Source organism: Lissotriton vulgaris, chromosome 3_1 (assembly GCF_964263255.1).
Source record: "Lissotriton vulgaris chromosome 3_1, aLisVul1.2, whole genome shotgun sequence".
Classification (NCBI taxonomy): domain Eukaryota; kingdom Metazoa; phylum Chordata; class Amphibia; order Caudata; family Salamandridae; genus Lissotriton; species Lissotriton vulgaris.
The window spans coordinates 1,711,278,244-1,711,303,811 of NC_141689.1; positions in this window are offsets into that span (position 1 = coordinate 1,711,278,244).

Sequence of the window (25,568 nt, forward strand, 5' to 3'; positions counted from 1 at the left end):
CGCCAAATGTTTCCGCACTTATGTTCCGGACCTTATGAGTATTAAAGTGACCAAAACGACCCCTCCCGGGGATAATTGTGGGAACCGGGTTGTAAACCTTTGTCTGCTATGCAAACTTATGGGAAAATCGTGTATAAAAGGAGCGATCCACAGAACCAATTTGAAGCAGTCTCCCTGAACTACACTCGTTGTACTTCTGTGATCTCTGTGTTTCCCTGCAGCAAATAAACCTTGAATCTTTGACGCCGAAGGAAGTGTCCTGTGTCTCTGTCATTCGTACGCCGGAGCAGGTTACCCACGAAGGTTTCAGGTGTTGTTCCCTGGCACCGCTGGGTCTTAAAGAACCCAGTCCTTCATTTGGCGCCCAACGTGGGACTGCATCAGTGGTACCGGTCCAAGCCCGACGATCGTGAGGAACTTCGTGTGAAATCTCCGAGGGAAGGTGCACTCCGCTTCATCGATCCTGTTGTCGAAACAAGTGGCCCGAAGACTTTTCCCGCGAAGGACGATTGACGGGCCTTCCTGGTGACGCCATCGATCTTTGAGTTAAGTATTTGTGGGTCGCTCCCAGAGTTCTTGGTTGTGGTTGCTTAGTGGTTGCATGGTTCCATTGCATTTGTAGTTCTTGGTACTTTGTTGTGTTGTTTGACGACTGCAGCCGCCAAAAACCGAGGGTTTTTGCTCTTTGCTGGGACTTGGTAAATCCCGTAACCCTTGAAGTTTGTGAAACTCGGCTAGTGTGCAATATGCCTGGTCGCAGTACTTTGTTTAGTTGTTTCAGACGTTGTGGTGTGGATTCCCGACTGGAGGACTCATGTCCGATACCTCCGGTTGGAACTCCGACTTATGAACTGTACAGTAAACATGGGCTAGGCCCGATTACTTTTAATGATTATTGGATTCGCTATACTAAGAAGGACGGTGTCCTTAGTTGGCCACCTCATGGTAGCTTTGAGACCCCGATCTTAGATAACCTAGAGGCTAAATTGTTCGAGAAAAAGTCCAGGCCGGCCATGTTTGATGCCTTTCGGTTGTGGCGTAAAGAAGCCCGACAGAAAGAAATCAGACAGACTAAACGAAATCAGAGAGATGGTGTTGCTACCATTGTAAAGAAAGCAGAGCAGTTTCAGCGTGATAAGGAGGTTAAGGAAAAGGAAGTGTTTGACAGGCTACAGCGTATGTCCATAGATAAGTGCTATCCTGTTTTGCCGAAGGAGTCGGATAAAAAGGACGAATCAGTTGAGGATCCCTTAATGTCTTATCTTATGAAGTCCCCACCTCCGTACGTGCAGGGTACCGCAGCTCCTGTGGCTCCCCCTGTGCCTGTTCCTGTACCTGCTCCTCAACCTGCACCCGTTCTTCCGATTGTTCCCGCTCCCTTGCCTATTGCTATTCCTACTGCTCCTCCGCTTCCACATACTCCTGCTCCCGCTACTGCTCCTGTATTACTTACTCCTGTTGCTTCTTCTGTGTCTACCTCTTCTCTTGTGAGTCCTTTGTCCTATACTTCTCCGTCTACTCGTAGCCGTACTCCTCCTGTTGCGGCTAGTTTTTTCCATTCTCTGGGTCCTGTTCTTGGGTCCGCTGGTTCGGACGGTCCTCAGAGACGTAGTCAGCTTCCCGGTAACCGGGAATGCGCTTCGCTATACAATATGGCGATGGGTTGGATGACACACCCTCTTAGAAATCCTCCACGTGCTGTACTCGATACGTTTTGTCAATTCAATATACCTACACAAAGATATGTGTTTGAAGAAATGTGCAAGGTACTGCGTGATCAGATCTCGGCTGATGCGCCTGATGAGGTGTTGACCGCTTTGTCTGATCTACAGCTTCAGTTCTCGACTGGACTGATAGTGGATACCAATGTTCGACGTGCTGTTGAACGGTTGCTATCTTTCCGTCCCACTCCTATACCTCAAGCTCTGTTTGTTGAGGATGTTGAGAGGCAGTTAGATGCGTCCGGTCAGTTCCCCATGCGAGAAGTTCCACCAGTGTGGATGCCAGGTGATGCTGCTCAAATTCCACCTATCCTGCCACATTTCCAGAGAGTATGGATACATCTCCCATGGAAACGATCAGAAGTGTTACAGGTAAAGCAATCTTTGCCTGACCCTCGCAAGAATCCTGCTGGGTATTATAAAGAATTATCGCAGCTTGTAGACGCCACGATAATGAATCTTGCCGATATCGACATGCTGTTTGGTAATATTGTACCGCAACCGGTATGGGCTAAGATTCGGCATGAAGATCATGCGAACGAATTAGGGGGCGATTGGGCTGCCCTTACTGCGGCCGATACGCGACAAGTTGGCGGGGCTAAGCCTGAACAAATCATTACTGATCTCCCTCAAAGAATAATTACCTTAATGAAAACTCTTATGCCAGCTATGAGAGTGAATTGGGATAAATTATCGGAGTGTAGACAGAAGAAGGACGAGAGTGTCTCCGACTTCTTTACGAGATTCGAGGAGGCATTCATCGACCATAGTGGCCAGGATATGAGCACTGAGGGTGGTCAACGGTTATTTGTGGACAAATTCGTTTCAAACTTGTTGCCCGATTTGAGCAATAAATTAAAGAATTCAGAAAGTGCGTGGGCCGTTTCTACCTCGGCTCAAATATTGGCTACGGCACAGTATTATGAGAATAGAGAGAAAGAAGAGAACGACCGTGCTGATAAAAAGACGAAAGAACTCAAAACTAAAGTGTTGTTACAGCAGGCGTATCCTCCGCGTTCGAATCAGAATGCTCCGCAGCAAAATAGACCGCAGTCACAATCGAATCGATCACAATCCCGAAATGACTCCTCTTCCCAAAGATCTTCATTGGGGTACAATCAATGTGCCTATTGTAGACAGGAGGGTCATATCAAATTCAATTGTCCTGTTCTCAACGATCGTAATAGTGGTAATTCATCTAGAGGAGGTCGTGGTGGTTCACAGCAAACGTCACTTGGTAGAGGTCGTGGTGCTCAGAATGACCGTTCAGATAACTCATCAAATTCCGATAATTGTTTTGATCAACGTGGATCATTGCAAGGACGATCTGCGCAGTACAATGTAGACGATTATTACGTCGATCAGGGAACTGACGACAGTAATTACTAGGACAGCCATAGACAAGGAGAGGGAGTGGTATCAGTTCCGGTTGATCAGAGAGGGCCTTACGTCGCGGTTGCTACATCGGGCGTCGTTGAGCCTTTTCTGTTGGACACTGGTGCAGCGAAAAGTTCCATAAAGCATTCGAAACTCCCTGGCGCACCTTTGTCTGGCTTAACAAATGTTTCCGTTGGATTCTCTGGCGCCCCCGTTAGCAATCCAGTTTCACGCCCTTTGCCCCTTACAATTGGGCCCCGTGAGCTAGAAGCTCCGTTGATTTTGACCACGGGCTGTGGTGAAAATCTTTTGGGCCTGGATTTACTAAAACGTCTGTATGCAACTCTGTATTGTTCTCCTGCGGGTGTAAAGCTTACTTTAGGAGAAAAGGTTGTTTCTCCTATGTATTTGTCTCTCGATAAGCTCCCACCGGAATTGAGTTCACTTCCTGCATCTTTGTGGGCAACAGGTCCCAATGATGTGGGCCTGCTTGACATCTCCCCTTATGTCGTTCAGTTGAAATCTAATGTGCGGTTGCCACGTATTCTCCAGTATCGTATCTCTCTTGATGGTGAACGAGCATTGTTAGCGATCATCTATGATTTGATCGAGAAAGATGTTATTGAAGAGACGCGGGGAAACGTGTGCAACAGCCCTGTACTGCCCATTCTAAAACGTACTGATCCTTCGAAACCACCTGTTTATCGTTTTGTTATCGATTTACGGGAGGTGAATAAAATTGTGATTCCTCAGTTCCCCGTTGTGCCCGATATCACGGCACTACTGACTCTGATTCCAGCTTCTGCATCTTGGTTTTCGGTAATCGATTTGAAGAATGCGTTCTTCAGCATTCCTATTGCAGAAGAGAGCAGAGACCTTTTCGGTTTCTCTCTTGGTGGACGCAGCTTCCGGTTCAAACGCGCTCCTCAGGGCTACTGTGAAAGTCCATCGATTTACAGTCAAGCCTTGAAGGGTCAACTGGATGCGTTTATGTTGCCGGCTGGTGCGGCCTTAATCCAATATGTCGACGACTTATTGGTAGCTGCAGATACTCAGGACATTTGCAAACTTGCTACGGTATTACTGCTGCAACATCTCTGCGAGTTAAATCACAAGGTGTCACCTTCTAAACTCCAATATTGTTGTCAAGAAGTAACCTATCTAGGTCACTTATTGTCAAAGGAGGGAAGGCGGTTGACCCCAGAGAGAATTGCAGCAATTGCACGAATGGCTGTGCCAACAACCCAAAGAGATGTGCGTGCCTTTCTAGGTATCACGTCGTACTGCAGGCAATGGATTCCAAATTTTTCATTGCTAGCGAAACCGTTGGTGGCTCTTACGTGCAAGGATGTTTCAACTCCTTTACCATGGACGGAAGAATGTCAGAAAAGTTTTTCTGAACTACGTGATTCATTGTGTTTGGCTCCTGTGTTAGGTACTCCTGACTACAGTAAGCCGTTCACATTATATGTTCACGAGAGGGAAGGTTGTGCGTTGAGTGTCTTAACGCAACCTTTTGGTGGTAAGCAACGTCCATGTGCATATTTTTCCTCGACCTTGGACCCGGTAGCTAGAGCATTGCCGAGTTGTTTGAGAGCAACAGCGGCAGCTGCGGTGTCCATCCGACAATCAGCAGGACTGGTCATGGATAATATGCTTACGGTGATGGTTCCGCATGCAGTCGACACTCTTTTAAATCGTACGAAAACTCAGCATTTGACGAGTGCAAGGTTGTCTGGGTACGAATTGACGCTGTTGGCAAGCCACATTCAGATAAAACGTTGCAATGTTCTGAATCCGGCGACCTTGTTACCAATTAGCTCAGAGTCAGATGAAATAACAGAACACGACTGTTATTTGAGGACAGAAGAGGAAACAAAAGGTCGAGTGGACCTTAAAAATACTCCTTTGGAAGACCCAGATGGAACGCTGTATGTGGATGGTTCATGTTTTAAACTGCCGAATGGTGATGTGACTACTGCATATGCTGTTGTAACATTGAATACTGTTGTTGAGACTGCAAGATTAAATCAGAATTCTGCCCAAGCTGCAGAATTGATCGCTCTCACCAGAGCGTGTATATTAGCGAAAGGGAAACGTGTGAATGTGTTTACCGACAGCCAATACGCTTTTGGCGTCGCACATAGTTTTGGACGGTTGTGGAGAGAGAGAGGTTTTCTGACATCGCATGGTACGAAGATTCAGCATGGTCAGCTTGTGAATGATCTTTTGGATGCACTTACGTTGCCTAAGCAAGTGGCGATTGTTAAATGTAGTGCGCATCGTAAGGTGACGGATGATGTTGGTCGTGGCAATGCGTTTGCGGATGAGACTGCTAAGGAGACTGCCCGGAACCTTAGTACTCGAATGTATGTGACGAGTTCGGTTAGGTGGCCTACAGAATCGAGTATGTGTGAGGACACTATTGAGAGTGTGAAAGCGATTCAGAATGAGGCCACCGAGACTGAAAAGGCGAAGTGGAAAGAAAGTACGGGAAAGTTGGATGCGAATGGTTGTTGGATTGACTTATCGGATCAGAAAAGATGGATGTTGCCTGATGCATATGTGCTGGCTGTTGTGACAATGGCACATGGGTTAGCACATATTAGCATGAAAGGTATTTGTAAGTTGTTGTCTCCTGTGTGGAAGAATGATGGTATCACGAAGTGTGCTGAACGCTTGGTTAAGAATTGTATGGTATGTATGTTGTACAATCCTGGTAAGGGAACCCCGACTCCTCCTGGTAGTTTTGCTCCCCCTTCATGTCCCTTTGAGGTGATCCAATTAGACTTCATCCATATGGAGCGATGCAATAACCTGAAGTACGTTTTAGTTGTGGTTTGCGCGTTCTCCCGATGGATCGAAGCCTACCCTCTTAAGGACAACACTGCTTTGTCAACTGCGAAAATCCTACTGAAGGAATACTTTCCTCGGTACGGAATGCCTAGAGTTGTGTGGTCCGATAACGGAAGTGAGTTTGTGGGGAGTGTGATGAAGAGTGTGTGTAAGGGCCTTGGAATTAATCAGAAATTCCATAGCGCCAATCATCCCCAGTCAGCTGGTTTGGTTGAAGGGTATAATGGTACCCTTAAACTGAAGCTAGCAAAGATTCAGGCTACGACTGGTCTTTCGTGGCCTGACGCTTTACCCTTAGCATTATTGTCAACAAGGGCAACTGTACACTCCCGAGTAGAGCTCAGTCCCTATGAAATAGTGTTCGGTCGTCCTGCCAATGTTTGGGGGGTCCCTAGACCGGGTGTGGTCTGTGATCTTGAGTATCCAATGTTGATCGATTATCTTCATGACTTGACTGCTAAACTGAGGTTAATTCACCAACAGGTTTACGAAGCATTGCCGACGCAGACGGAGGGTCCAGGCCACCAGCTCCAGCCCGGAGACTGGGTGGTGACGCGCAATTTTTCGCGCAAGAAGAACTTGGAGCCAAGATTCACTGGACCCTACCAGGTCCTCCTTGCCACGAGAACTGCAGTTCGTCTAGAGGGTCGGAAAAACTGGGTGCATGCCACCCATACCAAAAAGGTCCCTATTCCGTTGCCGGCAGACTCATGGGTGAGGAGAGGCATTGCATCAATTGAAACCGAAGGATTGCCGGCGTTTGTACCTTTCAGCGACGCACAACCTGTCGGAGAATCCTCAGTGCAGCAGAAAGACACTGTTGAACATTTGTCATCAAAAGACTCGAGACCAGAACATTCAATTGATCAACAGAACGCTGTCTCTTCAACGGATCCTTTGTTTGACGAGCAGACACGTCCTGGGAAAACCCGATACTTTTTGCGATCCAGCACTAAATACTAATAAAAAATCCTGTTCTGTCCTTTGACAATTGCATTATCCCGTTTTCCGCGATCAGTTTGAACACTCGTATCATTGTAATTATTTTTGTATATATACACTGAGTTTCGTTCCTCGTATTTTTTCTTCCACAGCTGAGAGACACTTTGCATACACATAATTGTGAACAAAGGCCGTAGGGCCGCGCGTGTACTTCCTTCTGGTTAGTAGGTCTTGACATTAGGTTAAAGACCGTCGGTTCCTGGGAACTCCTAGGGATTGACTACTGCTACACAGAACGAAGTGCGTCAAGAAACGTTGCGGACGGTCGTAGGGGATGGCATTTTCTAAGCTGATGGACTTGGAAGGAGCTCAGGCGAAAAGGTTCAAATTGCAACAACTTAGTCGTACCAAATGTTTTATGTTCCAAATATTCGTATTGTTTTTGACTGTTTCTGCGTTATTGGCGGGTGGGGTGTATTACATGATGTCTTACTTCTTACCTTCTGCCATACCTACTCCTAACCCTGACCCTAAACTCACCTCCACTGCTTCTCCTCATTCTTTTCATATCTTACCTGAACACGAGCAGGCTAGACGTGCAGAATTCCGCAACAATTCCTTTATTCAGCTCCTTCATCAGCATCAGTTAGTGGTTAACACTACTAATTGTTGGGTGTGTGGGTTGATGCCACACACTACGGATAAGGGAATTCCATATCTGGTGTTACTGTATAGTTCCCAAGGGTCTGCTCGAGCATTTCAAACAATGTTTCGAAGCGCACTAGGCTTCCACCCCATTCGAGAACCACGCTCCCCCTACTCTGGTCCTAGCTCGTATCAAAAACCTTTGTCTATAGCGATTGAAGACTTAGATAGCGATATCTATGATCCCTCGCTTATTCCAGAAGAAGAGGTACAAGCCTACAGGGTCCTGAGTAGAGGCGAGTATAGTGTGTTCACTAGTGAAAAACAACTTAAAAGCTCGCCTCCGATATGGGTCGTACCCCACATTGGTAATTTTTGTCTAATAGGTCGTGGCCGAAGATCGAAAGCCCGACTTGGAGAGAGTGCTTGCACTGAAAATTACATTCTGCCGATGGTCTCGTCCCCTGTGTTTCTGGCTGCCAAGGGTACATACTTTATCTGTCATGATCGTGCGTATGCATGGTTGCCCTCTGACTTCATGGGCTCATGTTTTATCGCAAACTTGTTGCCTCCGACGTTTACTGTAGATGCAGATTATCACAAGACTAGAGTTGTGAGAGGCGTAATTAGCGAAGAGGATACTGCCGGTCAAGAAGCAGGAGACTTTTTCAAGGGTTTCCTCCCGTTTTGGGGACCTATGGTCAATAGTAGGAACCTGAGACAGTTGACTCGAGTGGTAGAATCGACAGCTAATATTACTGCCAGTGCCCTTGGTAATATCACCACAGAACTTCAGGCGGATAGACTTATGACGTTACAAAATCGTATGGTTTTAGACGTGATCTTAGCAGATCGTGGTGGGGTATGTAAGGTGATCCATTCGAGCTGCTGTATTTTCATTCCTGATAACGCTCCGACTGTCTATCAAGCCATCTCGAAGTTGCATAAGATCTCCGAATCCATACACGTGGATGTAGGGGATTGGACGCTACTTGGGTGGTTTTGGGGCCTGATGTCGACTTGGGGTTGGAAGATTCTGATGATCATCAGAGTCGTTGTGGCGTTCCTGTTCACGTGTTGCCTTTGTGTGCAGTGCGGTCCTGCCTTATGTGGCCTCTGTGCTACAACGTGTATGAGACAGCCACCTGTTACCAAGGGAACTCGGTTGGACAGAGCTATGCTACAGCAACATCTAGATGGTCTGATGAATATCGAGTATGATTCCGACTAGTGCTTGCCTACATGAGGGCAAAAGGAGCGTCTGAGGTTCCGTGACAATTGTAAGTGATGTTTTCGACTCGCACGAATATAGTCGAGTCTGGTATCTACGAACCGCAAATGACGAGTTTAGTAAGTGTGCGCAGTTTCGCTGTGCTAACTTAAACCGTTTGTTTGCTACGTGGGTTTTTCATCTGTACCCACGGGTTCCATCTTAGATACGGCATCCATTTTGTCTCTTGCCCTCAAGTAGCCAGCGAACGGACGTTGTCCGCTTCGCGACCTGGGACTCCCAAGATATTTGCGGAAGACACATGTCCTTTGTAAGTGTCTTTATGATGAGGGGGATGATACTGTAAGGCAGATGGCCCCGCTCGAGGCTCATCTCGCCGTGCCGGGTATTGTCTTAGCCGTGCATCTCATTAGGCACGTCCCTTTGATGCCTGTAGCTCGTGTTTCCCGATACCTCCCCTTTTACACCCTTTCCAATCTCCCCACTGTTTTCATCTTCCTCTACACCTGTCCCTGTTCCTATTTCAATCTGTTTTACTGCTGATTGGAATGTACTAATGGTGGGAAGATGGGTTTTTACAGTTGGGAACCGCCAAATGTTTCCGCACTTATGTTCCGGACCTTATGAGTATTAAAGTGACCAAAACGACCCCTCCCGGGGATAATTGTGGGAACCTGGTTGTAAACCTTTGTCTGCTATGCAAACTTATGGGAAAATCGTGTATAAAAGGAGCGATCCACAGAACCAATTTGAAGCAGTCTCCCTGAACTACACTCGTTGTACTTCCGTGATCTCTGTGTTTCCCTGCAGCAAATAAACCTTGAATCTTTGACGCCGAAGGAAGTGTCCTGTGTCTCTGTCATTCGTACGCCGGAGCAGGTTACCCACGAAGGTTTCAGGTGTTGTCCCCTGGCACCGCTGGGTCTTAAAGAACCCAGTCCTTCACCCTTGATAACTAGGGTCTTACAAGCCAGCTGTGCTGAGGGCTTCCTAAAAACATGGTCTGAGTCAGTAATAATTCCAATATTTAAAAAAGGAGTACGTGATAATCCGGCATGTTATCGCCCGATATCACTACTAGACTCCCTAATGAAGGTCATGGGTAGAGTCGCTCTGAATAAATTACAATCTTGGGCCGCAGAAAACAATATAATAAGCGATGTACAATATGGCTTTAGAAAGGGGTTGGGGACAACCGAGCAAGTCCTGAACCTAAACATCCTGATAGGAAAATACACTCAGGCTAAGGGTGGGAAACTTTACACAGCGTTTGCAGATTTACCTGCTGCTTTCGACTGCGTAATACATCAATTATGGAGTATATTATAAAACTTGAAGATTGACCCGGTCATAATTCATTTCCTAAAGCAACTATATTCTGGGGCCTTAGCTAAGGTGCGTTACGGTACAAACATTGAATGCATCGTGCCATTTGCCATAGACAGGGGAGTGAGACAGGGTTGTGTCCTTGCGCCGTTCCTTTTTACCCTATATAAGAACACCATAGAGCAGGAGCTTGAAGGAGCGGCGCAGGATCCCCCCTATGTCGGTAAACGCCCGATATTTGTGCTCGTTTATCGGGAGGACGCAGTCCTGATGGCGCGCACAAAGCTGGAATTGCAGAAAGCCCTGAAAATGTAATCCTGTTTCATGGATAACTTAGGACTGAAACTAAATGCTAAAAAAACATTTGTAATGACATGTTGGAAGGGGAGAAACAAATGTAACAGCATTCCTCTGGGGGTTAATAGGGTAGACTCCACAAACATCTTTACAATCTGGGTGTTTTATTTGCAAATTCAGGCTCATTGGGCCCGTCGGTGAGGAGTAGGAGGCTGCTATTTAAGAAGTCAACCGCTGCCGTCATTAATTTCTCTAAGAAAATGGAAAATAGGCCCCCTGCTATACTTCTTAGGATTTAAATGGCCAAATGTCTTAGCATTGTGATTTGTGGGTCATGAGTGTGGGGTTACCATGACGTTTCTTTGATTCAACGAGTGGAAAATTCTTTTTTAAGATTTATTTTAGCTGTTCCAGCTAGTTATCCGGTTTTTAACTGTCACAGTGAGCTGGGTATCTTGTATGTCTCTGATATTATAAAAATGCAACCTGTATTATTATGGCATTGTGTATGGACCACGAGCAGCGTTAGTTTGAACAGAGAAATAATCAAGGACGCAATGAATTAGGACCATGCTGGGAAAATTACATGGTTGAACTATGTTAAAAAATGTCTTTTCAACAAAGGACATCCTGACTACTATTTTTTACCAGAGAAAATCTGTACCATCCCTAGAAGGGAGCTCAAAATAAATTGTCTATCTCACTTAGAGTCTCTTAGAGCTAACATCAAATGACCCTGATTACGTTCAACATTCTACCCTATTTTGTAGGCTGTATCAAGGGATACAATAGATATCTCCTGACTCGATTTAGGTTTATTTGCTTTCATCGACTATCTAAAAGTTAATGATTGGTCCAGAGAACTTTGCCTTTGCCCTTGAGATAAAGTGTCACCCCAATCTACCATTCATGTGATACTGTTCTGTACATTGTGTGCAAGGGAAAGAACTAGATAGATTCTTCCATTAATAAAACAAGCAGGTTTGGGACAATGTAGACCAGCTTTTTTATATTTACAATTTTACATTTTTTAACTATTTTTGCTATGTCTGGTTTTCTGAAAAATAGTTTCAGAGTTAGAAAAAGCTTAAATGAATTAGAAGGATGTGATTATTGCTTGGCCACTATTACTATGTAAGCTAACTGAATGCACAATATGCAGTTTGCACTAGTTATTGTATAAAGATAATATCAAATGTTTTTAAATGTTTTTATGTTTGCCTATGCTTTATTGATTTCAAACGCCTAAAATCAAATAAAGCTAAATATGATTGATTGATTTTTTTAACAGTACATAGGTCTCTGTAGGTATTCCATCTATCACACAAGCTTTTGCAGTAGGAGTTGGGACAGCCTACGGTTCTATGCCTTTCTGAACCCAGGGGATTCTCTTGGTCACTGCTCCCTGGACCAACTATGGATGCCTCCAATCAGATGGGGCTGCTCTAGGGGTGCTGACAACTTTCCAACCCCCCACCTAGAGTGGTATCACTGGAAGACCCATCCGCCAGGACACTGTTCCCAGTTATCCCGTTCTCAGGTTAGATGTGGGTGTGCCTGGTCACTCCTAGGGGACCCAGCCATACCAGCTGGGCACAGTCCTACGGGATTTCCCACTGAGGGACACCTCCCTCCCTAAACCTTCCATTTACATTTTTATGCCTGCCACTTAGGAATGGCACCCACAAACTTCAGGACGGGGGAAGCTCTGATGATAGCCGCTCCACGCCCTCCTGATTCTAGGTGTTCTTCCACGCACAGCTGGCAAGTAGGCACTAGGCCCCCCACCGGGGGCTCCTAAAGGGGCCCTCCATTCTCTGGGTTGGGGTGGTAAACTCCTGGGGACGTAGCTCTCTCTCCCTCCCTCTCCTTTGAGACAGGATGCTAGCCTGCATGCCCCATCACTACTCTGGGACCTACCAGTTCCACTTCTATTCTCTTCCCTCTCTAGGGCCCTTACAGGCCCTTGGACCCGTGACCAGGGATCCGGCTCCAGTGCCAGCTCCCGGGAATCAAAAAACTTGCACCCCAACACGGGTTGGCGCAATCCTGAAAAAGGATTACTGAGCCTAGGCTCCCTAGGGATAAGGTTGAGCACCCCCATCAAATCATTTGCCATGCTCACCAACACCCAGTCATCCAGTGCACACTTGTACTCATCTACACTTGGCACTGGCTGTAAGCTGCCACCATCTGAACTTGCCTCTGCCTTTTAAACCTTAAAGTCTAGTTCCCTCATGCTTAACTCATGAGCTAAGAGAATCATTTTCTCTTCCAAGACAAGAGCATTCCTACTGTCCTCTGCTCGCTTTTCACTTTCAATGGGCAGCTTCTTCTCCTCTGCCTGAACTTTAAGTTTTGAAACCTCCAACTCATGCTCTCTGATCCTTTGGTTTTCCTCCAACTCCTCTGGTGAAAAACTTCTCCCTGAATGGCTACTACCAGCCCTTGAAGTTGGGCCCTCCACTGGCAAATCCTGTGGACCAAATCCATTTACTGGGTCATCCTCATTCACCTCAACAACACCCGACTCCTGAGTCCCTGTCGCTTCGCACCAGGCCCTCAAGGCCACCTGCAGCTCCTCCTTTTTGGTGCTACTTTTCACGGGACATCCCAAAGCCTTGCAGAATTGCCTCAATTAAACAACCCTGTAGGTAAGCAATGTCTCAATGTTGAACTCTAATTCTGCAGCCTCACTAGCTCCTTGACTCCTCTGAGACATGATGTGTGGCTCAAAGGTTTGCTCTAAAATAAAATCAACAAATCCAAAACACAATACGTGGTTGCGCAGTGGTGTACTAAATTTGTGATGTACATCAATTAGTGTGAGTGAACTTGCAAATACACATTTGATTCCTACAGCATTAATTTACAAAAACAATGTTGGGAAGTCCCACTGCACTGCCGCCAAAATTTTAGAATTCCCTGGATACCTGGTTGGCGGAGGTAGGTACCGTAGGCCAAACAGGGACCAGCAAGCTCCAAAGTTACAGAAAAGACAGGTCGCCTCTAGAGATAGCCCCCGCTCCACTCCCTTGGTAGGTTGGCACGAGCAGCCAGGCTTATCTTCAAGGCCAATGAGTAAAGTATTTGCAATTACGCTCACAGCAATCAAATAATGACACCACAAATAGTCTCCACATGAGTTTCATAGAAAAACAAGTATATGTTTATAAAAAGATATAGGATGCGACCACACAATACAAATACAACATATGCGTCGGTTCAATGTTCCCCCTGGCCTATTATTATTGAGCTAAACTAAACAATCCTATGTAATCCTAATGTAGTAATATGCAGTTTGTTATGCAAGAATGAGGTACTTCACAACATAAGAATAATGCAGATTGTAATACGGATATCTGGCGATTTGTACTGCAACTGTAATGCAGTGCATAAAGAAACAATGTGGTAAACTGCTATGCTCCGGTAATGCAATGCGTAGGGTCCCCTTTCAGGTACTCTGTGAGGAAAAAGCAATGCAACGTGTAATACAGTTATGTGAAACTAATGCAATGCGGAACACATATATTCAACAGTTCGATATGCAACACTAATGCAATGTGTAATACGACAATCCGGCAGGTCGTGATGCAGGACCAAGACAAGGCAAAACACATCTATCAGGCAATTTGTTATGCAACCCTAGTGAAATGCGTAACACATCTATCGGGCAGTTTGTTAGGCAAACTAATGCCATGGGCAATACAACAAAACAGGCAGTCCGTTGTGCAGGAATGAAGCAATGCGTTATACAATCATCAGATACTCTGGTATGCAGAAGTAATGCAATAAGTAAGTCACTCCGGCACCATTTTCAGTGCCTCCGGCGGTCTCTCCACTACTCGTGCTGGCTTGCGGTTGGTCTCCGGCCACAGTTGCCCCCCACACACGGGTAAGACAGAACATAGTAAATGCAGCTTCGCACTCAGGCCCTGGTGCTGCCACTCCCTTGGCACACCGGCCTCAATCCAAGCCAAAGTAGAGGCACGGGCTGCAGGACAGAGAGACGCCACTAGCGTCTCACTCTGAGCCCGCGCTAACCCCAGGAGTCGACACACGTTACCCGGGGGGCGAACCCACTCTCCTCTCCTCGTCCAGCGACTTGGGCCTCCAATACAATTTCTCAAAATTTCCGAAATATAGGAAGATAACAGGCTTCACACTACACCGCACTCAGAGTCAGTGAAACTCATGGGAACTCCGGGTGCACAATACCCAGACAACTCCTCACGAGGGTCTCAGACTGTGCACTGCACATGCATGCAGTGTCGCAGAGACACACTTGACCTTCTGCTGCACACAATCACAGGGCACAACTTGCGCAGGTCTCAGCATGTCGAAAGTACACACTCATAGCGTCGGGACCCTTGAACCTGCTCCAGCCAGGCCACTCCCCACGCTGCACAGCACCACCTGTTGTGCCCGTGTTCCTGTGCTCGCTGCTGCCGCTCCTGATGTGAGATTGAGGCCCTTCTCCACCCGCAGGCTACCAACTGTGCCTCATCCCTGGTGGCCCAGTGGTGGGCCGTAGTTTCTGTATACTCTTTCTCCCATTTTTCCTGTCGGGCTCTGCTGTGATCCTGCATTTTTGTTAGTTATTGTATCTCTGTGATATTATTTTTTGTTTCTCTCTTATTGTACTGGTTTTTTGCCCGTCTGCCTGTTTCTCCGCCCGTTCTTTCCCCCGTTCCTGCCGCTGCGTCTCTGCCACCCGCTCGCCCATTCATCCTGCTCCCAGCTGCTCCTCCCTCCCACCTCCCCTTCTTATGGCAGTTGCTGCAGGGCCGCGCCTAAGGCAAGCTCATCTGCGCCCATCCGTGTCTGGACTGCACACAGCACCAGACCCCCTGACCCCCGCGAACGTGACGACGTCTGACACCGATACGACGCCAGCACCCTCCATGCTCTCAATGCCGGCCTATCACACACCTGCATCAGGGCCACCCCGAAGTGCACCTTAGGACCCTTCTCCTGCCGGAACTGCAGCTACACCAGCCTTCAAACCACCACCACGTCCACCGGGTAGGATGCAACAACCTCCAATGCATTCTACTCAACACCCGCTCAACCCGCAAACAGGCCATCGAACTCTTGGACCTACTTGACGACTCCTCCCCGGACGTCGCTTTCCTGACGGAGACCTGGATGAGCCCCTCCTCTGCACCCGACATCACCAAAGCCATCCCTGATGGCTACAAGATCACCCGCTGAGACCGCCCCAACAGAACAGGAGGAGGAATCTCCATCGTCCACAGAAACACCTGCACATCCAGATCCACACTGACCCCAACACCACCCTCATAGGAACCCTCATCTATAAACCCCCCCGGCCGCAGTTCAGCGACTCCATTGCCGAGACGCACACCCTTGCATCCACAGACTACATCCTCCATGGAGACCTGAACTTCCACCCTGAGAACACCAATGAGAGCAACTCCACCACCCTGCTCGACAACCTCGACAACCTCGGACTCAAACAGCTCATCATGATTCCCAACCACTCCGCCAGACACACGCTCGACCCCATCTTCTCTGCCAGCAACTATGTCACCTTCAGCCACACCACCGAACTCCAGTGGAATGACTACCGCTGCGTCTACTTCACCTTTGAGAAGCCAACCATGCACCACCGCACGCAACAGGCCCCCCGCAGCAGCTGGAGCAAAGTCACCAAAGACCAGCTACTCACCACCCTCGCCCAAAACCCACAAACTGACTGACTGATTCTGCCACCCGCAACCTCAGGCAATGGATCGATGACTGCACCAACACTCTTGCCCCAATCAAGAATCCCTCTAAAAGATGCGCCGACAGAAAACCCACTTGGTTCAACGCTGACCTCGAGGCATCTACGCAGGCCTGTCGTAGGCTCAAGGAGAAGTGGCACCACGAACAGACAACGAACAGCAACGCAGCCTACAAGAATGCCATCCGCAGACACCACCAACTCATCCGAACCAAAAGGACCTCCTTCAAAGAGCGCATCGACAACAATGCACACAACAGTAAAGAGCACTTCACCATTGTGAAGGAACTCTCCAACCCCAGCTCCAACGATATCCCGCTATGGCAAGACCTCTGCAACTCCCTAGCCACCTTTTTCCACCGCAAGATCGCTGACATCATGACAGATTGAACTACCAGGCCCCCCGACAGACACCGACACCTCAGACTCACCGGCCCCCAGCCACATCAACCTCCTGCCTTCCTGGACCCACGTCAACGATGACGACACGATCAAAATCCTGAACACCATCCACTCCGGGTCTCACCTTCTGACCCCTGGCCGCACCACATCTTCAACAAAGCAAGCTCCACCATCGCACCCCACCTCCGCAAGGTCAACAACAGCTCCTTCGATACCACCACCTTCTCGGAGAGCTGGTAGCACGCCGAGATCAACGCCATACTCAAGAAACCGAAGGTGGACCCCAAGCACCTCAATAACTTGCGGCCCATCTCCCTACTCCCGTTCCCGGCGAAAGTCATACAGAAGATTGTCAACAAGCAACTTACCCCTTCCTCGAAGAGAACAACATCCTGGACCCATCCCAATCCGGATCCACAGCAACCACAGCACCGTAACAGCCCTCATCGCCACCACCGACAACAACAGGGCCATGCTGGACAACGGAGAAACAGCAGCCCTCATACTCCTGAACCTTTTGGCCGCCTTCGACACCGTCTGCCACCACACCCTTCGTACACGCCTCCACAACGCAGGGATCCACAACAAACCACTGGACTGGGCCACTTCCTTCTTCACCGGCAGAACCCAGAGTGTCTGCCTCCCCCCATTCCGTTCTAAAGACAACAAGATCATTTGTGGCATACCCCAAGAATCGCCCCGGCACTCTTCAATGTCTACATGGCATCGTTCACCAACAGCTCACCAACATCGTCCGAGCACACGACCTCAATATCATCTCATTTGCCGATGACACCCAGCTGATCCTCTCCCTCACCAAGGCCCCCACCACTGCCAAATTCAACCTCCACAAAGGAATGCTGACCATCGCCGATTGGATGATGAACAGCTGCCTGAAACTGCCTGGGACGACTCATGGTTGCCGGCCGCACTGGGAGTTGCACCGACACCCACTGACCACGCACGCAACCTGGGCATCATGCTGGACTCAGCATTGTCAATGACCCAGAAAGTAAACGCTGTCTCCTCCTCCTTATTCAACACCCTCCGCAAGATCTACAGATGGATCCTCACCGGTACCAGAACGACTGTCACCCAGGCCCTCGTCAGCAGCAGGCTAGCATACGGCAATACTCTCTACGCAGGAACCCCAGCCAAACTTCAGAAACGACTACAACGCATACAGAACTCCTCTGTCCACCTCATCCTCACCATCCCCTGCCACAGCCACATGACAGCCCACCTGAAAGACCTGCACTGGCTCCCGCTCAAACAGAGGATCACCTTCAAGCTCCTCACACACACTCACAAAGCACTCCACAACACTGGACCAGCATACATCAACAAACGGCTTACCTTCTACACCCCGAACCGCCAGATTCGCTCCACCGACCTCACCCTCGCCAGTGTCCCCCGCATCCAACGAGCGACTGGTGGCGGCAGAGCATTCTCCCACCTCGCTGCAAAGACTTGGAACACCCTCCCAACCCCCAATGCAACAGACCCAGGACCTGCTGACCTTCAGGAGACTTCTCAAGACCTGGTTGTTCACGCAGTCGCAACCCCCAATCCCTCAAGCGCCTTGAGACCCTCACAGGTGAGTTGTGTGCTCTACAAATGTACTGATTGATTGCTTGACTGAAACACACTTTATCTTCGGGTGCTCCTGATCACAGGACACCCCTTGCGCAGGTCTCAGGCAGTAGAAGGTACACGCACCCAGCATCACTGAGACACACTTTATCTTCCAGTGCCCCGCATCAGATGGAACCTCCGGGAGGATCTCAGGCTGCAAACAGCCCACGCACACAGTGTCACTGAGACTCACTTGCTCTTCTGATTTATAAGTGCATCACGGGCCAATCCACACGAAAGTCTCAGGCTGCCCCCAAGCGCATGCAGACTGCGTTCCTGAGACTAACTTGGCTCCCCAGTACACACATTGACAGGACAATCCTCTTGAAGGACTCAGGTTAGACAAAGCACACGCACACCACGTCAATGAGTCTCGTTTGGAACTCCAGGTGCCCAAGATCACAGGGTATGACTTGGGAAGGTCTCAGGCTAGACAGGACACACACACCCACAGCGTATCTGAGAGTCTTCTCTGGAAACTTTTTTGTTCCTGTGTTTTTCAAACAGGGAGCCAGCTCCCCTCAGGCCCTTGGGGATTATTAATTCAGGGCACAGCACACAGCAAAATCCTTCAAGCAAGGGATTTGATTTGATTTGATTTATCTATTTGTAGAGCACGCAAATGCCCAAGGGCGTCTTGGCGCTGAGATGTACTACTGGTTCTTGAAGATGTTGATTAGAGCTGTGCAGAGAAAAGTCAGGTTTTAACTTCCTTTCTAAAGGATTTCAAGGATGGGCTGATTTTTCTGTCTAGCGGTAGTTGGTTCCAGATTCTTGCTGTGTGGACCAGGAAGCTTCTTCCGCCCCAGTTAGCTCTCTTGAATCTCGGGACCCTGATGATTTTTATTTGGCTGGATCTAAGAAGTCTATTTGGCTCATATTGTTTTAAATGGGTTTTTAGAAATTGTGATCCAGTTCCGTTGATTGCTTTGTATGCTAGGCATAGTGATTTAAATTGTATCCTTTTTGTAATTGGTAGCCAGTGCAGATTTTTTAGTTTGTGGCTAATTGTTTCAAACTTTGGTATTCCGAGTATCAGCCTGGCTGCTGCATTCTGCAGGCGTTGAAGTTTGAGTAGGATTTTCTTCCTGGCTCTGGCGTATAGGCCGTTCCCGTAGTCCAGTCTGGACAAGGCCAATGCTGTCACCACTGTCTTGCGCGAGTCATGTGGTAGGTAAGGTAGGATTTTCTTGATCATTTTTAGGATGTACCAAAGTGATGATGCCAGCTTACTGGCTTGGGCATCGAATGAGAGATTGGTGTCTAGAATGATTCCCAGGTTTTTCACCTTTTCTGACGATTCGGGGCACCTTCCCAGATCTTTTGGCCACCATGAGTGGGACCATATATTTGTGTCCCCTCCTAGTATCATGACCTCACTCTTGTCCCCGTTTAGTTTTAGGCAGTTCATTCTCATCCATTGGCTGATTTGTACCATGCAGAGTTGAAATTCTTCTGCTTTGTTCTCTACGTCCTTACTTATTGACACCACGATTTGGGTATCGTCGGTGTAGGATATTGGGGTGAAGCCACAGTTCCTTATTATTTGTGCAAGGGGAGCCACGTATAGATTAAAAAGAGTGGGGCTCATCGAGGAGCCCTGCGGTACTCCGCATGGCAGGTTGAATAGGTTTGATTTTGCTTCTCCCGATTCTACTGAGAAAGTTCTGTTCTCTAAATAGGAAGCAATGAGGGCACAAGCTGAGTCATGTAGTTGTGCTGTTTTCAGGCGTGTTATAAGGATCTCGTGGCTGACTGTATCGAAGGCAGCCGATAGGTCAAGTAGTACCAAGGCGGCCTTCGATCCATTATCCAGTACTTGCCTGAGTTCCTCCACTGCTGTAATCAGAGCAGTCTCTGTTCCATGTCCTTCACGGAAACCAAACTGAGAATGATCCAACCAGTTGCCGTCCATCAGATATCAAGATAACTGTTTCTTTAACAGTTTCTCTAAAACTTTTGCGGCAAAAGGGATCCTGGCTATGGGTCTGTAGTTGTTTGGAGTTTCGCAGTCTAGGTTAGTTTTTTTTAGAAGCGGCCCGATTGATATCATTTTCCAGTCATCTGGGAAGATGTTGGTATTGACAATTTGGGAGAATAGTTTTTCTAGCACTATGCTCAGCTGTTCGGAGCAGATTTGCATTATTTTGGGTCGACAGGGGTCCGTTGGGCTACCTGAGTTAGTGGTATGAACCTCTTTCTGGATCCGTTCTGCTGTAGGGGGAGTGAAGAGGAATGATGTGGTTTGGACAGGTTGTTTCACTGGGTTTATTACGTGTGAAGTATCCTTTTTTGCCGTTTCCTTGCTATGATTTTTAAAAGAGTCGTAGACTGATGAAACTTTGCTGACAAAGAATTCCCCTAGTACGTTGCAGAAGTCTGATGACAGTGCTTCTGAGTTGTTGTTCTCAAATTTTGATAATTTTTTAACAGTGTCAAAAAGGGTTTTGCTAGAATTTTTAGACTCATTGATTTTATGGATGAAGTATTTACTTTTTTCTGTTATTATTAATTTCTTGTAGCTGGCTAAGGTAGCTTTGTATTCTTGTCTGAGGTGGGTATCATAATTGGTTCTCCACTTTTTCTCTGCTCTTCTGCACGTCTGTTTTTGAGCTTTTAGTGCTTCCGAGAACCATGTTTGTGAGGGGGTTTTTCTTTTCAGAGTAGCCTTTTTTCGTGGGACTGTCAGTTTGACTGCATTATCCAACCACTCGTTGAATTGTTTGCAGGCTATATTACAGTTTTCATCAAATGTAGGGTGGGATGGTTGTAGTGTTTCTATAAATGCCTGGTTGTCAATTTTAGACCCTTCAAGGTAAGTTGTTTGTTTAATATGTTCCAGAGGTCTCCCAGTGTCCTCTTTAATTTCTAAAGTAAATCGGACTTATTTGTGGTCTGACCATGGGATCGGGAGAGTGTCAATTTTATTTAGGCTCTGACATGAGGTGAAAATACCATCCAGTGTGTGGCCAGCATTATGGGTATCCAGGTGTACCTTTTGTTCCAGATCAAAATTTGACATTGCATCGATAAATGAGGCTACCTTTGGGTCTGAGTTTTTTTCTAGATGTAGATTAAAATCTCCTAAAATTGTGTAATCTGGACTTGTCACACTGGATTCGAGAAACGGTCTTAGCAGCTCAATTAAGGGCGTTTTTGCACTAGGTGGTCTGTAAATTAGTAGTCCATTAAACGTATATTTGTCTGTGATTTTTATTTGGAAGGTCAAGGTTTCACAGTCTGGGGTACTTCCTTTGTCTGAAATTTTAATTCTATAATCTTCTTTTGCTATGATTGCCAATCCTCCCCCACTTTTTTTTTTCTGTCAGCTCTAGAGAAAGAGTAACCCTCCGGAATGGCCAGGGTCAGGTCGGCATCTGATGCTTCGTCTGCCCATGTTTCGGTGACAAATAGTATATCAATATTGTGGTTATCTATTAGTTCGGCTGTCTGTATGTTGTGCTCGACTAAGGACCTGACATTAATTAGGCCGGTTTTCAGATTGTAGTTTCTATATTTTGGTATCCTGGATTTAGCCAGGTTCCTAATGGGGGAAAAGTCAAAAGTGTGTGAGCAGGTCGGACATTTTTTACCTTCTTTGTGTAGTTCTATCCGGGCACATGAGATGCGTGGTCTCAATTCTCGGAGTTTTTGACTGGAGTATTTCCGTAGCCCTTTCTCCGGGTCGCTTTGGACAGGGGGTATGGCCCTGGGCCCGGTCTTGGCGCGGACGGGCGCAGACGGGCTTGACTTTGGCGCGTCTTCGGCGCGCAGGCGGCGTGCCCGCTGCGCGCGTCCGCTGCGCGTTTGTGGAGGGCACATTTCTAGTGGAGTGGAATGGGGCGTGGCCTGCGTCAGTGGGCGTGGCTTGTGCTCGCTCCAATTATGGCGGCGAGAACTCCGACCCGCCGCAGCCCTGAAATCGGCAGCGGGGGGAGTTCTCAACAGGTGAGGTGGGGGGAGTGCTCGGGGGTAGCGTGCTATGGTTTCAAAGTGCAATTTTAGTCAAAGCAGTCTTTAAAAACAGCGTGCAACAATTTATCAACAATACAATTTTAAAAGTAATCTTTAAAATCAGGTGATTCAGGTAATTTGTTAAAAAGCGTTTGGTCTCCCGGCTATCTCGCCTCAGGAGTAGTTAGTCTCTGTTAGCGGCTTGTGATCAGCTCGCTTATAAGGTCTTGCGAAGGGAGCGTGGCCTGCGTCAGTGGGCGTGGCTTGTGCTCGCTTCAATTATGGCGGCAAGAACTCCGACTCGCCGCAGCCCTGAAATCGGCAGCGCGAGGAATTCTCAACAGGTGAGGTGGGGGGAGTGCTCGGGGGTAGCGTGCTACGGTTTCAAAGTGCAATTTTAGTCAAAGCAGTCTTTAAAAACAGCGTGCAGCAATTTATCAACAATACAATTATAAAAGTAATCTTTAAAATCAGGTGATTCAGGTAATTTGTTAAAAAGCGCTTGGTCTCCCGGCTATCTCGCCTCAGGAGTAGTTAGTCTCTGTTAGCGGCTTGTGATCAGCTCGCTTATAAGGTCTTGCGAAGGGGGCGTGGCCTGCGTCGGTGGGCGTGGCTTGTGCTCACTCCAATTATGGCGGCAAGAACTCCGACCCGCCGCAGCCCTGAAATCGGCACTGCGGGGAGTTCTCAACAGGTGAGGTGGGGGGAGTGCTCGGGGGTAGCGTGCTACGGTTTCAAAGTGCAATTTTAGTCAAAGCAATCTTTAAAAACAGCGTGCAACAATTTATCAACAATACAATTTTAAAAGTAATCTTTAAAATCAGGTGATTCAGGTAATTTGTTAAAAAGCGTTTGGTCTCCCGGCTATCTCGCCTCAGGAGTAGTTAGTCAGGGGGGCACAGCACACAGAAAAATCCCTACAGCCTTTCTTTAGATGAAACAGCAAACAGCAGGCCAGCCCCAGATCACACAGCAAGAGCAGTCCAATCCAACAGTCTATTCAGTTGCTTCTTCCTTGGCAAAGGTTCCTCTTGATCCACGAAGTAACTCCAGTCTTGTTCACACTTGATCAAGCCATTCTCCAAAGTTCATGGGCTTCAGCTCGCATAGTTATATCCCTCAATGGCTTTGATGTCTTTGTGTTACAGGGAGCACTGACCCCTGTTCAAACCAGTTCTGGATGCCTCCCTATCAGTGACACCTTCTTCCTTTGATTAGTGGGGGCCTAGATTCTCAATCACTCAGCAGGAGTTGGGTCAATTGTTTTATAGCACCAGCCCAGGCCTCTTCACCTCTAGGCCTACTCCTCCCCCTACACACTCCAGATGCAGGTCAGCCTGTGCTGTCTCACCTCCTCCCCTGGGTCAAGACATTCCCCAGATCCTATTGCTTTCAAATCCAACCAGTCAGTCTACAACCAGGCAGAGACACACAGAAATGTTTAGAGCTCAAAAACCCAGCCACTTCTGAAAGAGTGGGTTACAAACACATAATGCAAAAAACATCTTTATAAAAAGATGTGTTATTGCAGGGTGAGTGCAGACATGCTAAACTCCACCTTTCCATCTTAAGCCTTTGGGAAGATAGGCTGGTAAACACACTACACAGCCTTTCCACTCTATTCTAGTGTGCAAGATGGCCTTTCAGCAGTGAAAACGAAATGAAGATTATTTCACTGTCAGGACACGGTACACACCTTGGTACATGACCCACCTTTCACATGCACTGCACCCTGTCCATTGGGTACCCTATACCTACCATAGGGGTGCCTGGTGTGTATGGAAAGAAAAGGACAGGGTTTGGTAAGTGCATACACTTACCAGAGCAACAAGGCAGTTTAGGAAACTGCACACAGGCCCTGCAATGGCAGGCCTGAGTTCGCTCTCAAGGCTACTTGAGTGGGTGGCACAATAAGTGCTGCAAGCCAACCAGTAGCATGTGCCTTATTAGCCCCGGCACACATAGTGCACTTTACTAGGGACTTCACTAGTTAAGCAAACATACCAATAATGAACAGCCAATATCCATTACACGCTATACAGGGAGCACTTGCTCTTTGACACTGTTTAGCAGTGGCAAAGTGTTCAAAGCATCTAAGTTGGCAACACATGTCAGAAAAAAGGTCTACGGGAAAAGCAAAAAGTTTAGGGAACTTTCCCAAAAGGGGCCAAGTCGCACAAGATGTATTTACCACCTGTATAACTTCAGCTAGAGTAATTGGTGAGGTCAAAATCTCACTCTGTTCTGGAGTCAAAGTAGGAATATTTAGCCCTCCTAACCACCTTTTCGCTGCCTCTAGAGTAGAATTATGTGAGTCAGCATATAGCTTCCTATAATGGTTTGAGAAAAATTTTGCAACACTGGGCCCAATATTCTATTTGAGCTATTGGCATTTGCCATGCATTTTACTGACCAATCGCTCTCCTCATACCTTTTTTATAAATCTGAGTTGTGATTCAAAATCTCTTTTGATGTAAAGTAATCCTGCAGACTTTATTTGGCTTGAATTAATTCTGTTTTAGCTTCTCTTGTAGGTAAGGCTAAAAAACTTGCTGTTGTCTGACTAAACTCTTTTTGCAGCTGCAGTCTTTCTTCTTTTTACATCTTTCTCTTGTTAGACTTGAATGCAATCAATTCGCCTGTGAAAAAAACCACTAATGCACCCCACACTGAAATTTCTAATGCTGTATCATAGTTTTGCTCTAAAAAACTCCTATACCGCCTGCCGTATTTGAACAACCCACAGCTCATTGACTAAAAGTAATTTGTCAAAGACCTGTATACTCTCCACCTCTCATTGGGTAGAGATTCAAAGATTAATGGTAATTAGCACATGATCTGAAAATAGGTTTTCTATTATTTCTGACTCAGGGCCATATGTTTCAACATCTCCATTTGCGATTCTCAAATAGCAATTTTTTGCGAATCGCTATTTGAAAATCGCAAAATGCTATGTATGTAGTATTTGCAATACATTTTGAGAATCCTACATATTCCTTAATTGCGAATCTCAAATTGCAATTCGCAATTAAGGAATACCTAAACATTCATTCTTATGGGCCTAGAGGCCCAAAGGAATGAATGGGAAGACATTCTCAATTTGCTATTAGCAATTAGCGAATCGCAAATTTCAAGGGTGCAGGGGTGTCAAAAGGACACCGTGTTGCACCCCTGAAATAAGCATGGGTGCACATGTGGCGCCCATACATGCCCTAAGGGCATGTAAGTGCTTCACATAGTACTTTGAAAAATGCAAAAAACATGCATTTTTCAAAGAAATCGCAAATTACCACCAACTTGAAGTTGGTGGTATTTTGTGATTCCTTAAGGCCACTTTTTTGGTTCTTCTTACTTTGCATTTAAGGAATCGCAAAATTTGGAATTCCTTAAATGCAATTGCAAAACTTTGCACGCCGATTTGCATCATACATAC